The 17,188-nt window shown below is 38.9% G+C and overlaps 1 protein-coding gene across 1 annotated transcript in view; it reads left to right on the top strand.

Moving 5' to 3' along the window:
- The window catches only part of NAV3 (neuron navigator 3), a 931,619-nt gene that overhangs the window by 466,269 nt on the left and 448,162 nt on the right, over positions 1–17,188 (top strand). The gene's annotated exons all lie outside the window — the stretch shown is intronic.

Raw genomic sequence — 17,188 nt, 5'->3', positions numbered from 1 at the left:
AACATGGGCAGGTGAGAGCTGAGGTGTGAACTCACAAGGCTCAAACCCTAATACCAGTACTGAACCATTGGTTGTGCAGAGGTCTGAACTCATCCTCTGTCCAACCTGAATGGACATCAGTCAAAATTAATTATGTATGCTCCATTTTTGCATCCTAATATTGTGTAGTTCTCTGAAGGAAATATTACACTGCCCTGTGGGAGGGACCCCTTGCCAGGATGCTCTCTTGGAACTAGGACAAGGTCACCAAATCCTGAGATAAGTGTATCATTAAGCTCCTTGGAGCATCTGGTTGACCTCATACTTGGGATAAAGTGTTGGAGAGGGCTCCAGACATAATTAGGAATGGGTCCCACACGGTTACAGTCTGAATTTGAAGCACCCCACCCAGATAGTACTGCAGATCTTGGCTGGTCCAGCTATCAGAGAGGGACAGTGAATATATCAAGTAAGGCACTCAAAGCATGGAATACCCTGAGGCCTGGGATCCAGGAGAGGGGCCTCACTTTCCTGGTTGTGAAGGGGACACTCCTGCTACAGATGTTCAGTTATGTGGAAATAGTTTTCTTCTCTGCCCTAAGTCATCTTTTCTTTTCACTAAATTTGTCCTTCTCAACTTCTTTGTTCTCACAAGTGGATAAATGCCTTCTGAAGTACCGCAACATTTTTAGATGCATTTCTCTTATATGTGTGACCATCTGTGCACAGGCAGTGTCTTTTCTAATTATGTTGTACATTGTATCACCTGCATTGTTCATGTGTTTATTTGGTATTCATATACTGAGTAATAGAATCTGTTCAAAATCAATAAAATCACCCTGCTTGGCACTTGTCAAATGCAAGTGTTACCACATAGGCAATCACAGTAATTTTGTTGCATGTTTTAAGGTTCATGCACAGGACCCTGGCCATCTTGTAACTGGCACCAGTCATTGGTGATTTTGAAAGGAATATGAAAATAAACTAGGTTTGAACAATTTTGATTTAGGGATTGAAAGACAAATTTAATTTAGAAACCTTTCAAGATCACTTTAATCAAGTTCCAAAATAGAATTCAACTACATTTAAATTGATACATCATTGATTTGAACAGGAAATTAATTTTCTATATTACTTCATAGGATTTTTCAAAAAAGAGCCTTGTTTATTATATTGGTTCTACAGTGTTTTTAAAGCCAATAGAATGTTTCATTATTGTTAGCTTCACTGAATTTTATTATTCCTTAACTATTTTACTCTCTTGTAGGAGATCTATGTTTGTGAATTAGCTAAGAGATCTGGAGTAGCTAATTACATAAGTTTTTATGTATATTCATGTCAGTGTATAGGTGACATTTATGACAGCAAGTCTAGGTCATTGTTTTGGAAACTATCCCAGTTAGTATAACATATATCCATCCCATTCAGGAAGCATCTGGGTATGTATGTAGCTGCATGGCAGCCCTCTCCATGCCCTCTTGTAAAAATCCTTTAATGGTGTGTTATCAGTTGTGTTATAGAAACCTGTTTAAAAGGTTTCATGAATCATAAAACATTATGAAGGCTCTTAAATTTTTAAAATAGTATTTGGAAAGGGGAATTCCCCAGAAATCCTGATATTTTCTACTTCCTTCTCTGCTAAAATCTTTTTGAAAGAACATAATGTTGTCATAACCTGGGCTGAAGGAGACTTCTGTCTTCAGTTTTGCTACCAAATCTGAATTCTTCATGCTCCAAGGTTCTCTGATCTCTTTGAGACCCTTTGCCAACCACTTTGTTCTGTTCTCTATTGCCTCTCAAAATACCACTGTCTGCTGTTTGCTCCATAACTCCAAATTTGTTCACTGATCAAAACCTAATTGTGAAAGGATCCCCTGAAATCTAGGTTACCATGCCAGTTACATGTGCTGTGAAGATGAATGATCAGTTTCAAGGAGGTGCCTATGAAGCACACACACTACTGGAAGAGAAGTCCATTACAAAAGAATATGGTAGGTGATGCAGAGACTCACAAGAGCACAAAAGCAGCAGTAGATGACTATCTGAGCCACTCAGTTAAAGTGATTTTAAGCTATTTATCAGGAAGCCAAAAATGAAAGGAGCCACCCAAATGAAAGAAAGAACATGAACAAAGACACACAGTCCTGAAGGAACAGGAGGTATTGGAGAACAACTATGGCTAGAGCCTAGAGTTCACGTGGGGGATGATGAGAACTGAGAATGGAAAAGTAGAGAAGGTAAAAAGTTGAAGAAAAGGAAATGGAAGATCATTGAAGTTAGGCATGCAGACTGGGAGTAGGAGTCAGAAAAAGAAGCCTTGAATAATCCAACTAGATATGAAAAGAATACTGAGATCAAAAATTAGAGAACAGGGACAAGCAAGATAAAATTATAACACAGAAACAAAAAGAAAAATATATAATAAAAGAGAGAGGTCAGTGGTGAAATTTGCAGGAGGAACATGAAACCAAGTAAGAAATGTGAAATTATTGTTGAATTTCAGAGCAAGATCTGTCTCAGCTGGTGGGGATGGGGGAGAGGCAGAAATTGCCATCGGTTAAGAAATTTAAGGGATATGAGCAAGAGGAGATATTGAATGTTCAAATTTCTTGACAGAGAAGAGAGAAAGGAAGTGGCAAATGAAGACTTATTGAGGCTGTCAGGCTGTCTATTTTTTCCCCTCCCAGCTAAAAAAAAAAAAAAAAATCACACTAGGGAAAAGAAGGAGCTGGAGGAAAAGGAAGACCATGAAAAGACAGGAAATTGAAGAGATTATAATTACTTTAAAAGAAGATGTGAAAAATCTTTCAGTTCCTTTCACACATGAACACTACCTTTTTCTCTCTCTTCATTTCCTCTCCAAGCAAAACTTAACTCCCACTTTGGTACAACTCTAAGTCACCAACAAAGCTATTCTTTTTATCTTAGTCTCAGAACTTGACTCACACTTTCTCTAGTGGCTGGCCGATTTTATTTCCCAATTATCTTGGCCTAAATACACATTCATCAACTTGCTGTCGAATGGGGATAATGGCCAAGGGAGTGTTTTTAATATTAGAATAGGATAATTTTAGCATTTAAAATGTATTGATAGGTTTGTATTGAAGAAAAATAAAAGGATAGTTACAGGGAATCTGACAAGTCACTTAAATTCTCAACTTCAGTCTCTTTCATTTTTTTAAAATGGTGATCTTGACCAGATCACATCTAGGGTTTATTCCAACTTAAACATTCTAGGATTCTAAAAAATAGGCAATCAATTTTTTTTTTTTTTATTTATCTTTATTTTATTTTATTTTTTGAGACGGAGTCTAGCTCTGTCGCCCAGGCTGGAGTATAGTGGTGTGATCTTGGCTCATGGAAACCTCCACCTCCTGGGTTCCAGCAATTCTTCCTGCCTCACCCTCCTGAGTAGCTGGGATTACAGGCACCCATCACCACACCTAGCTAATTTTTATATTTTTAGTAGAGATGGGATTTTGCAGTGTCGGCCAGGCTAATCTAGAACTCCTGACCTCAGGTGATCAGCCCACCTTGGCCTCCCGGTGCTGAGATTACAGGCATGAGCCACTGCACCCGGCCAATATTTTTTTTGCAAGGGAAAATTGGCTATTAAGAAGTGCGATGGAAAGTCAGAGAGTCAGAAAGGTAGGCCCAAACCTTGTCTACTTGTATGATAGTTTTGTATCCTTATCTAAGTTACTTGAACTCACTAAGTCGCAACTTTGATCTTTCATAATGGGTAGACTTAGGATTTCCTAAAGGATTGTTGTGAAAATCATGTGAGATAATGCTTGTAAAACAGGCAGTTCAAATGTGATGTGTGATGGATTCCTAATGATGTTATAGGATCCTTAGGGTATCACTTTTCCAGCTGGAAACCTCTGTGTCCAGTGGCACCTTAGCCTGAGTTTTGCTAGGGCCCACAGGGCTTGTTCTATCCCCTTGGCCTGATAGTCTGCATTTGGCTAGCGCTGCCAGCCCAGTTCCCATGCCTCTGAAGACACTGGAGCCAGGGGTGGAGTGGCAAGGAATGTGTGAGTAGGTGAGTGTGAGGTCCGGCCACTGCACACAACCAAGCACACTAGTCACTGTGGTGGGGTGGGCAGCTCCAGGCGCCAGCACAGACATTGGCTCCGTGTAAGCATGTGGCTAAAACAGATGCATGGCAAGTGGCTTCAGCTGTGGGCACCTGCCTCTAGACAAGGGAAACACAGTGGCACCCAGGAGGTTGGAGACACCAGAAACTGCAGAGTGCCAAAGAGGGGTCATAGCCCTGGCTCAGGGAGCACCTAGGCCTGAGATCCCCAAAGGGCTGCAGCTCTTTTTTCCTTCTCATTGCCTGCAATGTGGTGAGCAAAGGAGGTGTGTGTCAGCCCTGTTTGTGTTACAGCTCTTTCAGTTGCACCATTTGGCAGGTCCCAAGTTCTTGTCCCACATCCAGGAAGAACAAGGTATGCAGAAAACTGGAGGGTGAACAAGGTGAAGAAGTGCTTTATTGAACGACAGTACAGATCTCAAGAGACCTGAAGTAGGTAGCTCCTTTTGACAGGCAGGTTGTTCCGACAAGTGTGCAGCCCTCAGTGGAGAGGAGTCCAGTAGCACCTATCCACAGGTAGGTCATCCCATCATCTGCCTGAGTCTGACTGAGTCTGGGCGTTTTATGGACTTCAGAGGGAAGGAAGTACATGCTGATTGGTTCCTAGGTGGCCATGGGCAGCCTGGAAAAAGCACCATAAATTCTCACTGCAGGTCATGGACTCCATCTGGAACTGACAGTCAAGGCAGACCTGGGCAGACCCTTTCTGCCCAGGAGCCTGTCTGCTTCCTGCTGCCATTTAACATGTCATCCAGGGTGCCCAGGCTGTTTGTGTCAGAGGATGCCTTCAGGCCTGCACCAAGCTGCGGTTAGTGCCCCCTCAACCTCCCTCCTGTGCCTAGCATCACCCAAAGACTGGAGGGGACTGAGGCAGCAGGGGGCTGATGTGTCAGCAGCTCCCCAAGCATGTGCACTCCCAGCTGGGGCGAACACAACAGCACCTGGGCTTGGCCTCAACTTTGCTCTGAAATCAGAGTAGGTGCTGGGAGTGGGGAGCTGCCAGACAGAGGGAGCAGGCACTTCTGAGCCTGTGGGGGCAGAAGGGCTTCTAGGCCAGGAGTGCAGATGCTCAGATCCACAGCTACAGCTGAAGAGCTGCAGCTACACCTGGGAGGGTGGGGCTCCTGCCCTGCAAACTCAGAATGAGGCAGGCAGGGCTCCTACTTGTTCCTGGTTCTTGCCAGGTCTGTATAGTGTGCAACCCTGGCAGCACCTCCCCTACTGCAGCCAGTGTCTTTTCAGTGGCTGCTCCAGATGGGCCACCACAGCCATCAAGGACTATTTATTACTCTCTTCTTCCTTAAATTAATTTTACTTATCAACATTGCCCTTCCTCAAAAAATAATAGTCAGGACTTAGTGAATCTTTACTGTGAGTCATACATTAATCCTTTACATGAATTGATATATATTTAATCCTTGTAAAAAATCAAGGAGGTAGGTATTTTTTCATTGCCATTTTATAATTGGGAAAACTGAGGCATGGAAAGGTTCAGTAATTTGCTTAAGGTAACTTATATGGCATATAGCTGACTCCAAATTTAAATCAAGGCAGGTCATTTCCAGGGTGTGTTTTTAACTACTACAATATAGTTGCTGCATGTTTATGAAATAATTCTTAGCCAAGACTGTGTTTGATGTAAATTACATTTGATATAAAACTCAGCCAAATATGACTTCCAACCTTTCAAATATAATTTCTAGTATAACCTTAGACATATGTAAAATGCCCATTTTATCAGTAATAGCTAACAGAAGAGTACAGCTCCCAGAGTGGTCATGCAATCTGTCAGAAGCATTTTCTGATAGCACAGTAGTGACCGTACTTGAAAAGAGGAATGTTGATCTGTGTTGTGAAGTTGGCCCAATAAATACTTAGACATTGTCAGCTTTCTCTATACATTTTCTTATCCTAAAAGAGTAAATAGTATCAAACAAAGTCACAGGAATGTTTGAAGATACAGTTCTGTATAACACAAGTTGTTACAGACTTATAAATTAGTAAATTTATAGTTAGTAAACTTGAATCATTAAAATAATTCAATAATTATCTCAAGTGGATTACTTTTGTAATTTAATTAATGTCTTTGATGCCAAGGTATGAAACAAACCGCCATTATGGAAAGTCAGATTTGTCATCAAGGAAGTGAACAGTTATGGTTTTTATTATTAGACAGTAATTGAGCAGATCCTGTATTGATATCTTTTAGTTAACTAGGCAGTGAATATCATTAATTTTAGAAATTCATCTCTTTCTATTATGAGAAAGTGACTTATTAACAATAAGTATATTTAGTGAAATGAATGTTTGACCAGGTAACTAGGATTTTTTTTTTCTTTTTCAGATACGCAAAAAGTATGTTAAATATATAGGGCAGACATTTCTGTTTACAGAGTTAAAGAAATAAGTAAAATGAAAGGAATGTCTTTTTAGAAAAAATGGTGGCTTTGTATTTGGATATGTTGTATTTGAGATACCAGTAGGCATATGAAAAAGTAAGGCTAGAGCTCAACAGAGTGCTTGGGGCTAGAGATCCAATTTTGTTTTATTTTATTTATTTATTTTTCCCCCAGTGGTGTTGAAAACCTAGGGGGAGTGGTTCTTTACTTTGTGAGAAGGAATAATGACACTGAGGAGAATATTCATAGGAGTGATGGATGAAATCCCAAATGAGGAAGCTAAGGTACCTGTGGCAGGAGAGTAGATTGTGAGCTTGCAATCTTAGAGGTATAGCACTTCTGGATGAAGAGATGGTTGAGTTAGAGACCTCCCAGAGGTTTGCTGCTGAAGTAGCCTTGGAGATGGATGTCATTGAGTTTGGGCATGTCATGGAACCAGGCCAATCAAAAAGTTGGCCTTCCAAGCAGCCAGAAGAATATTGTGCAGTAGGGATTTTTGCCTTAAGAGCTCTTTAGAGTGCTTAAGAAATAGACCCAGAAAGCTGAACTTGCCTTAGAGGCAGCTTGCCCCAGTGGTTGCCAAGAACATCAACTCTGAACAGTTTACGATAGACTAGCAATCACACACCTACACCACAGCTTTTAGAGCTTACCCAGCTGTTCCCTGCTTTTATATGAAGTCTAAAATGTAACCATTTGGATTTAGGTTATTTCAAAATATGACCAAGTATGAAAAATTAATAATATTTGATATTGTTATCTACCAATAACAGCTAATATTTATCATCCTTTTATAATGTACTAAACATGGCGCAAAGGATTTCAGTTAGACCTTATATCAACTCCAAATTTGATAACATTATTAACTCCATTTATAGATGAGGGCACTGGAGCTTGGAAGGGTTGTGTAGCTTGGTCCAGGTAACAGTGCTAATGAGTGACAAAGCTAGTATTCAAACTTAGACTTGTCTGATTTCTATGTCACACTGATTCTGTCAAGGCATATCAAGAACTTTGTGTGCTTTGTATGCTCTGAGCAACAGATTATAAAAAGTGAAGAATATTTCAAATAAAAAAAGATAAAATTAATTTTGAAATATTTTAGTTAATTAGGAAAAAGCAATGACTTGCCATCAAATTAAATATTTTATTAATAAACTTTTGACTTCAACTCTACTTGTCACTTTTTTATGAATATCTATCTTTTTATAAGGATAAAAAATTCATGCTCAGAATTAAATTCATGCTAAGACTTCTGATGAATAGTGCTACCACTGACACTGACTTCACTGAGCAAAACTAGTAAGGAGATGCTAGTTAGCAGGTAAGGATTTTTATATTGTTTTGAAGCCAAACTTAATTTTTGGTTTGGTTATACTTTAAATTTCAAATTCTCCTGGGTTGGATTGAGAGGCTCTATTTCTATGGGTAAACTCATGGTCACATGAGAACCTGTTTTAAAAAGAAATTCCTTGATGGCTCAAACAGTTGGAATCTGTGTTGAATTTTTACTGTGGTTTAGGATAACCGTCAATGGCCAAAATGTGCTTTTGGGACATGTATGTTACATGATATCACTCAGACCTGACTTAACGCACTAAACAGATTGCTAGTCTTTCCTACCAGCTGTTTCTCTCTCCTTTCATTGTTGGCATTATGACTTCTCATGAACAACAGATGAATCTGGACATTTCAATAGCATGTATATTATGCAAATAAATTGTCATATTGAAAAAAATAGCTTAGGTTCTGAGATTCTGTCATCCCAATTTTTTAATCATCCTAAGTGACAGAAACAGATGGGTGCTCTCACTGACTACAAGGACATCCAGTAACATATACATGACATCATTCTGTGAGATTTATTTGGTCGACATGCCCTTCAGTAATAAACATTCAGACATTTTGTTTTTCCCCAAAAGTGTTGATCATTACTGAATCATCTTTTCAGAACTCCCTTAACTAAAAGCATTGGTTTTTTTGTTGCTTGGTCTAGTGATAATTGCCACAGATAAAAAATGTATTGAAATGATTGTAGACAAAAGCCAAAGGGCTAGGATTGTTGGTACAAAAATCTCAAAAAAAAAGCAATATCAACAATAACATCTTCCATTGGAAAAACTCTAATGTCCCTATTATTTGTAACTGTTACACATTTTAAGGAAAATCAACTATAAATGATTTGCAGATATTTACTGAGTACTGACTAAGTGGTAGGAACATTTATACATGCTGGAGATATACAATCTCTGGCTCAACATAGTAGGAAAAGAATTCTTGTCCTGACGGAATTTAAAATTTAGTGGTGGACTCAGTAAAAATAAGAGAAATAAGTAAAATACATAGTATATTAAATAATGATAGGACCTATGAGTAAATAGAGAACAGGAAAGGCAAAAAAAGAATGCTATTGAGGAGTATGGGGATTACAATTTTAATAATGTACATCTCATTGAGTAACCCTAAAATATGTATTTTGACAAATTTAAATGCAATTTTCCCAGTATACATAATATATAGTTTTGATGTATGCAGCCACTTAATTGTGTAATTACACTATTTCCTACTTTTTCATGTCAGTTAATCCCTGTGTTTATTTAATGGATAAAAAAGCAGTAGGATTTGGTGCATTCATAGGCTACTCTTCTGTATCAGGACCTGCTGGACATTAGTATTATTATTTTAGTATTAATCACTATTATACTTTTTATTATAAAATTATTTTTGTTATAAAATTCTATTTTTGTACTTACTTTGCCTGATGAACTCATAATCAGAAATTACACATGAGCTAAAAAAGATTGTGTTTACATAATATTTTTACATTAATACTACTGGGATAATATGAATGAAATGGTTTCCTTTGAGGATTAAATATCAGTTTATAGTTGTGATTTTTATGCCCATATAAACAGCATATGTAAGTTGCCCAGCTGTTGAGACTAGAAAGAATAAACATGCCATCTTCAGACACTCAGTTAGTTATATTCTCCCAAATTAGGAAAGGCCCAATAGGAAGTAAAGTGCCTTCCATTATCCAATCCTTGCCTTCCTTTGATCCACTTCCATGAAGCAGTAGGATGGACTATTTTAGCCTTCACAAGTTGATGCTGATCATATCCCTGCCTACTTTTCTGTATAATCACTACTCAACAGCAATATACAATAGCTACATTCAAGACACTTCTCGGAGGACATTATTTTGAAGTCACTTCTCCAAAATGTTCACAAAAAGAGCTGAAATGAGACAGGGTATTTATGGAGGATTCCTTGAAAGAGAGGCAGGATACACACCCCTCTAGATTGGGGATTATAATCTTAAAGGACTAGAGAGGCCAAGAAAATAACAAAATTGAATTAAGGCAATTATGTGACCTGTGGCATGCTGGAAAGCAAGTACTTATCTAGGGGACCATCATCCCTCAGCTCTGCAAAATACTCCTGTAGGTCAATTCCTGAAAGCAGATGAGCACTTTGCATTTAAATACACTATAATCTCCCTCTGATTAGCATGGGCTTGTAAAAGTCTATATACCCAAACCGTGTTATTCTAATCTCTCTTAAAATACATTTTTTAAATTGCAATTGTACTGTGAATTCAACAGTCTGTGTAGAAGAAATTAGGAGACAAAGACTTATGAAGCCAAGGGTTCCATTTAGTATATTTCTGTATCATAGTGTCCTCTCATGAGGACCCATTGGATAAATTTCTGTCTGGTCATAGTATGAGGAAGTTGTGCTTCCACTGTGAACAAATGGCTGACTTTGTATTAAGGGTAAAATAAGTAGACATGGACGTTACTATTTTATATCAGGAGCTAGTGGCTTTAGACATGGATATTCCACTTAAAAGTGTGTCATTTTGGGTGGGCGTGGTGGCTCACACCTGCAATCCCAACACTTTGGGAGGCCAAAGTGGGCGGATCACCTGAGTTTGGGAGTTTGAGACCAGTCTGACCTACATGGAGAAACCCCGTTCCGCTAAAAATACAAAAATTAGCCAGGCATGCTGGTCCATGTCTGTATTTCCAGCTATTCAGGAGGCTGAGGCACGAGAATTGCTTGAACCTGGAGGCGGAGGTTGCAGAGAGCCGAGATCGCGCAGTTGTACTCCACTCTGGGTGACAGGAGCAAAACTCCGTCTCGGGGCAAAAAAAAAGTGTGTCATTTTTTGACTCTTTAAGCTGTATCTTGCAAAACTTAATCTCACTTTATGACCAAGATCTAGCCAATGGAGCTCATCTTACAATATATAGTTTGTCTTCAATTTCATTTCTGATGTTATATTATCCTTTCCTCATTCATTTAAAATCTTATGGTAGCCTGTTAGTTTATCTTGTTTTATTATATATAAGTATGTATACCACGTTAGAACTTTTGGGAATAGGTGAGATTAAAAATAAATAGAAAAACAACTTCCAAAATCTGTAGTGATCAAAATTTTTCTTCTCACAATGACGTTGCACATTAGTGTACTATGAGGTAAGTCAGAAATGACAATCTTTTTTGTCACTAAATATAATAAAGCACAATTCTTATAATGAGATTACAAATGGGACCATTGCTCACGTTCTTGAGTGTGATAAAGGAACATTTACATCTGGAGCTGGGAGTGGCATGTAAATAGAAGTTTATCCTTTGTGCACACGCATGATTAGCATGAGCCTTGTCTTGTTTTATTGTGCAGTGGCACAATGTCAGCTCATTGCAACCTCCACCTCCTAGGTTCAAGTGATTCTCCTGTGTCAGCCTCCCAAGTAGCTGGGATTACAGGTATGTGCCACCATGACCTGCTAATTTTTTGTATTTTAGTAGAGATGGGGTTTCACTATGTTGGTCAGGCTGGTCTCAAACTCCCGACCTTAGGTGATCCACCCACCTTGGCCTCCCAAAGAAATGTTAGTAATTTTCTTTGGCAAAATTATATCTTTTCATGAATTAAAAAAGAACATTTTATCTTTCCAAGGGATATAATCCAAGATCAGTGTTCATGCCATTGTCCTCAGAGCATGGCAAGGATTGTAGCCCCTATCTCCCTTAGGCCAAGAATTATTAAGTATTGGGGAAGGCACAACCTGCTGGACCATTCATAGAAGCCCAATTAATGTGTTACTTATAAAATTCATCTGTCACACATGCCTGACCAAGAAAAACAACAGTGAGAGCCAATGGGTTAAATTCTAGGTGTTTATTTACCTGATTTTACATTTGAAAAATGTAAAACATTTTAAAAACAGGTAAATAAAGGAATCAGCTTTAATTTCACATAAAAGGAAGATAAGACAATATAAGATAGATATATCACACATGAAAACTTCTTCAATTTTTTGGATACATGTTGAAGTCTTTCTGTATTTAATAGCTCCATACATTTTGATTGGTCACAGACCAATTGAGAACGTAACAAAGGCTGCGGTCCCTCTATAGGAAAACACACAAAGGCATAAGCAAACCTTTTTTTATAGAGTTTCTGCCAAGTTATCCAATTTTAGGTAACAAATTCCAGCTATTAACTATAGAGAGCTCATTTATTCATTCAACTTTTTGTTCAGTACAAGGGTGATCTTCTTATGAAGATCTGCATCTCTCTTGCCCTCTACCTCAAAACACACTACTATCTAGGCTCACTAAAAGCATGCTCTGTTACTGTACCACTGACAAACATGGTTTCTGACCAAATCTAAACAAATTAGAGAGTTTTACAGTACTCAAACCATGATTAATAGGAACGAATATGCAGGGAGGCCGAGGCGGGCGGATCACCTGTGGTTGGGCGTTCAAGACCAGCCTGACCAACATGGAGAAACCCTGTCTCTACTAAAAATACAAAAATTAGCCAGGCCTGGTGGCTCATGCCTGTAATCCCAGCTACTTGGGAGGCTGCAACATCTTTTCCTTATCTATCCAGCCCAGTAGTTGAGATTTTGCTTAGTATATTCTGATGCTTAAGCATATGTTTGGCCGGGCGCGGTGGCTCAAGCCTGTAATCCCAGCACTTTGGGAGGCCGAGACGGGCGGATCACGAGGTCAGGAGATCGAGACCATCCTGGCGAACACGGTGAAACCCCGTCTCTACTAAAAATACAAAAACTAGCCGGGCGAGGCGGCGGGCGCCTGTAGTCCCAGCTACTCGGGAGGCTGAGGCAGGAGAATGGCGTAAACCCGGGAGGCGGAGCTTGCAGTGAGCTGAGATCTGGCCACTGCACTCCAGTCCGGGCGACAGAGCGAGACTCCGCCTCAAAAAAAAAAAAAAAAAAAAAAAAAAAAAAAGCATATGTTTAATAGGAAAGCAAGAATTAAGTAAATCATTATACATTTATTCAGTGAAATATTGTAACTTAAAATGATGTTTGAAAAAAATTAGTAATCACCTAGAAAAAAATACTTGCTTATAAACTAGTCTCCCTTTATCTGTGGGGGTCTTGTTCCAAGACCCCGAGCGGAAATCTAAAACTGTAGATAGCACCAAACCCTATATATTTGTTTTCTTTTTTTTCCATACACATACATACCTATGATAAAGTTTAATTTATAACATAGGCACACTAGGGAATTAACAATAATAACAAAATAGAACAATCATAACAATATACTGTAATAAAAGTTATGTGAATTGGATCATTCTCTGTCAAAATATCTTCTTATACTATGCTCACCCTTCCTTGTGATGATGTGAAATAGAATGCCTACATCATGAGATGAAGTGAATGGAGTAGGCATTGTGACGTGTTAGGCTGCTATTGACCTATCAGGTGTGTAGCATCTGCAGTGTGGATACACTGGACAAAAGGATGATTCACATCCTGAGTGGGACACAGCAGGATGGGCCAAGACTTTATTATGCTACTCAGAATGGAGTGCAATTTAAAACTAATGAATTGTTTATTTTTGTAATTTCTCTTTAAGATTTTTGGGCTGAGATTGACCATGGATAACTGTACCACAGGAACTGAAACAGTGGATAAGTGGTACTACTGTATCTTTAAGATAATAAAGTAGGCTGCAGAATAGTTCCATCAGTATAACCGCAACTTCTTCAACAAATACTACACGGAGAGGGGAGAAAAGACTAGAAGGCACCTCACCAAAAATGTTAGTAATTTTCTTTTTTTTTTGAGATGGAGTCTTACTCTATTGCCCAGCTGGAGTGCAGTAGTACGATGTCAGCTCATTGCAACCTCCACCTCCCAGGTTCAAGCGATTTACCTGTGTCATGCTCCCAAGTAGCTGGGACTACAGGTACGCACCACCATGACCAGCTAATTTTTTGTGTTTTAGTAGTGACGGGGTTTCACCATATTGGTCAGGCTGGTCTCGAACTCCCGACCTTAGGTGATCCACCCACCTCGGCCTCCCAAAGAAATGTTAATAATTTTCTTTGGGAAAATTATAAGTTTCCTCCCTTCTTTCCTTCTTTCCTCCCTCGCTCCCTTCCTTCCCTCCCTCCCTCCCTCCCGTCCTTGCTTCCTTTCCTCATTTTCTCCTTTCCCTTGTTTTGTTTTCCAAATTTCATAATGAAAATGCATTTATAGGCTGGGCGCAGTGGCTCACACCTGTAATCCTAGCATTTTGGGAGGCCGAGGAAGGCAGATCACGAGGTCAGGAGATCGAGACCATCCTGGCTAACACGGTGAAACCCCGTTTCTACTGAAAAAAAATACAAAAAGAATAGTCGGGCGTGGTGGCGGGCACCTGTAGTCCCAGCTAATCGGGAGGCTGAGGCAGGAGAATGGCCTGAACCTTGCAGTGAGTCCAGATCGCACCACTGCACTCCAGCCTGGGCAAGAGAGCGAGACTCCGTCTCAAAAAAAAAAAAAAAAAAAAAAAAAAAAGCATTTATAATTTGGGAAAGAGACTTTTTTTCTTTTTTCTTTAAATATAGAAAGAGCTTTGCTGGAGAAAAAGTTGTATCTATTAGTCAAATGGAAAATTGTCTTTAAGGGAAGAGTTGTCAATCCTCACTAATAAATGTTCACTTAATTGGAAAACATCAAGTATTCTCTTTGGTAAAAGGCAGAATATTTTTGCAATTTGAAAAATCAGAGGATAAGTATTGTCTTTGGGACAAAAAGAAACTAAATCCATTCGTTTAGTGATTTTTGAGATTGAATATCTCAAATGACCAAGTTGTGGTATGTAATGTGTGTGTTGGAATTTGTAATTTTCTCAAGTTATTAAGGAAAACACATTAATGGAATTTGAAAATATAAATTTAGAAAAATGTCTTACTTGCAAGCCTTGTGCCACTCTGTAAATGTGAAAATAATTATTGGCATCCATACTTAAATTTTGTTTTGTAATGACACTTTTGTGGCAATCTGTCGTATTTCTTGTTTCCCCTACAAATACTGGTTTGGGATAGATATTATGAAACCACTGAGATTTGTGGTTTGGGTTTGAAATTTTGTCACAACACTGAAAAATCTCACCCAAAGGGTATAAATTAAATTTTTGGCTTCTGCACATCAGTTGGGTGAAGCCAACACTAAAATAACATCTCAAATGGTATAAAACCAACCATTCCAGTAAAATGGACATATTCCAAAACCGAATTCTATATAGCTTATATATATTCAGGTCATCTAGGACTGCTGAAGAAGAGAAATTGCAACTTCTTTAAACTGTTAGTAAGAACCAACAGGTAGGCCACCATGTTGTGCAACTCCATGAAGTTCAATGTGAATGACGTATGAATGGTTCCCTCATGGAATTGAGCAAACACATGTGGTTATGCATCATCGTTTTCCTTTTTCTTTTTTTCAGGTTTTAAAATTTATTTATATAATTTAAAATTGTATATTCCAATAATTGAAATAATTTAAACACTAAAAAAATTCACTCTGATTAAACTGTATTTTTATATTCTTCAGGACACCTTGGGCCAGCTTGGTTATAATTCTAGATTTTACTGTCATCCCACCCAGCTTCTTCCTTCATCAACAAGCAAGTTCTTTTCTTTCTCTGTCAGCCAAATAAGCAGATAGGAGAAGCAGGGGAGGCCTGCGTTGTTAGTGGTTTTCAATTATTTGATATGAAAGGGGCAGCGTGTTCGTTTAAACTTGTTCCAGCCTCTCTGCATCTTAAAAGGTTGAATAGCTACAAGAAGCAATGCCTGTGGAAGGCACAGTGCATATTATTGGTACATGTCCCATTACAACATGCCCGCTTTCTTCTCCTGTTCGATAGTTTCTTAGGAATGCAGTGTTTTGGTTTTGTATTTTGTGTAGTTTTTTTTCTTTTTATTTTTTCTATCTTATTTCAGTTTCTACTTACTGAATTTCTAGATTTCAGCCATATGGGGTTTGTCAGACAAAGTTGCAGAGGAAGTGGAGCAAGGCATACAAGTGAGCAGAGTATGTTTGTGCAGTAGACAATACCTAGTCATTGAGATTTTCTGTGGCACTTTCCCTGGTCTTAAAGCCAGTAATCCCGAGGACAAGTGGAGCATTTTTGTACCCCTTCATCCAGAGCCCTCACATGTTAGGCAAGAGCCATTTTATTTCCCCCTATTGAACCCTCTTTTTAAGAACCTCAATATGTTAAAATCTTCTTATAAATCAACTTCTCATTATTTTGATTATTTCAAATGTCAAAATACTCAACAAGCAAGACAGATTTTATTCAAAATGATTGCAATAAGGGTCAAGACGTACTGCAATAAAGGTCAAGTTTATACAGAATAGATTGTTTCAACCCCACTGAAACAAAAGGCAGGAGAGGTTTTAAGCTCAGGTGAAGCTAGTGGAAAATTGTGAAGCAATTTGGTGAGAAGGTTGGTCAGTGTATTTGCTACGAGGCAAGTTATTAAAGTTAGGCTCCTGGGTCCCCAACCCCCAACAGGGACTGTGATGGGGCCTTATCTTTCCTGATGATTGCCTTACAAAGGGATGCTTCCCAGGCCCTTCACAAAGGTTCCTGGCTTGTAAAACTGACAAGTGATCAGGAAAAGCTTTACACTGCAAAGGAAGTTTTCTTAAGTAAATTCTCTAAGAAAAGGGAGGTCAGAGGCCTATAGGGGAAGAAACCTGACTAAAATTTAGCCAAGCCGAGGGAAGGTTTAAGGCTATTTTGGTTACAATTCTTTTCCTGGGAGGCAGCATGGAAATTGAGAATTGTATCCATGAGGAGCGGTTGCATCCTTGGGTCTGGCTGAAGTATATTTCCTAGGTGTTGGTTCCATTATTAGTTTTCTGTGCGGCATAACAATGACCACAAATTTATTGGCTTAAAACAACACAGGTTTATTTGTTTCATGGTTTCTGTGGGTTAGAAGTCTGCTAAGGATCTCACAAGGCTGCAATTAAGGTGTTGAGCAGGACCAAGTTGGCATCTTGTAAACCCAAAAAATAAGATTCTGAGGCCTCCCAACGGTCTGAATGGGCCTCTTATCTCAGCCAAGGGCATTCCAAAGTTAGCCTGAAAAAAGTAATTCAGGCTGTGATGAGAATAGGGGATGGAACATGCCTCTTTATACCCTCCTCCCTTTTGGAATTCTGGATAAAACGCTCTTTAAGTCTGACAAGAAACGTTGACAATCTATTCTCCCTGAAGCCTGCTACCTTGATGCTTCATCTGCTTGGTTAAGTCTTGGTATCTATAACCCTTTATCAGAACCCAGACCTTCCTTTCTATAGACAATAACTCTTTCAACCAATTGCTAAGCAGAAAGTCTTTAAATCTATCTATGACCTGGAACCTCCCCACCCCATGC

This window comes from Trachypithecus francoisi, unplaced genomic scaffold, assembly GCF_009764315.1.
Source record: "Trachypithecus francoisi isolate TF-2019V2 unplaced genomic scaffold, Tfra_2.0 Lachesis_group11, whole genome shotgun sequence".
In the NCBI taxonomy this organism is placed as follows: domain Eukaryota; kingdom Metazoa; phylum Chordata; class Mammalia; order Primates; family Cercopithecidae; genus Trachypithecus; species Trachypithecus francoisi.
Note: the sequence above shows the minus strand (reverse complement) of the source record. Positions and strands in the feature narration are given on the sequence as shown.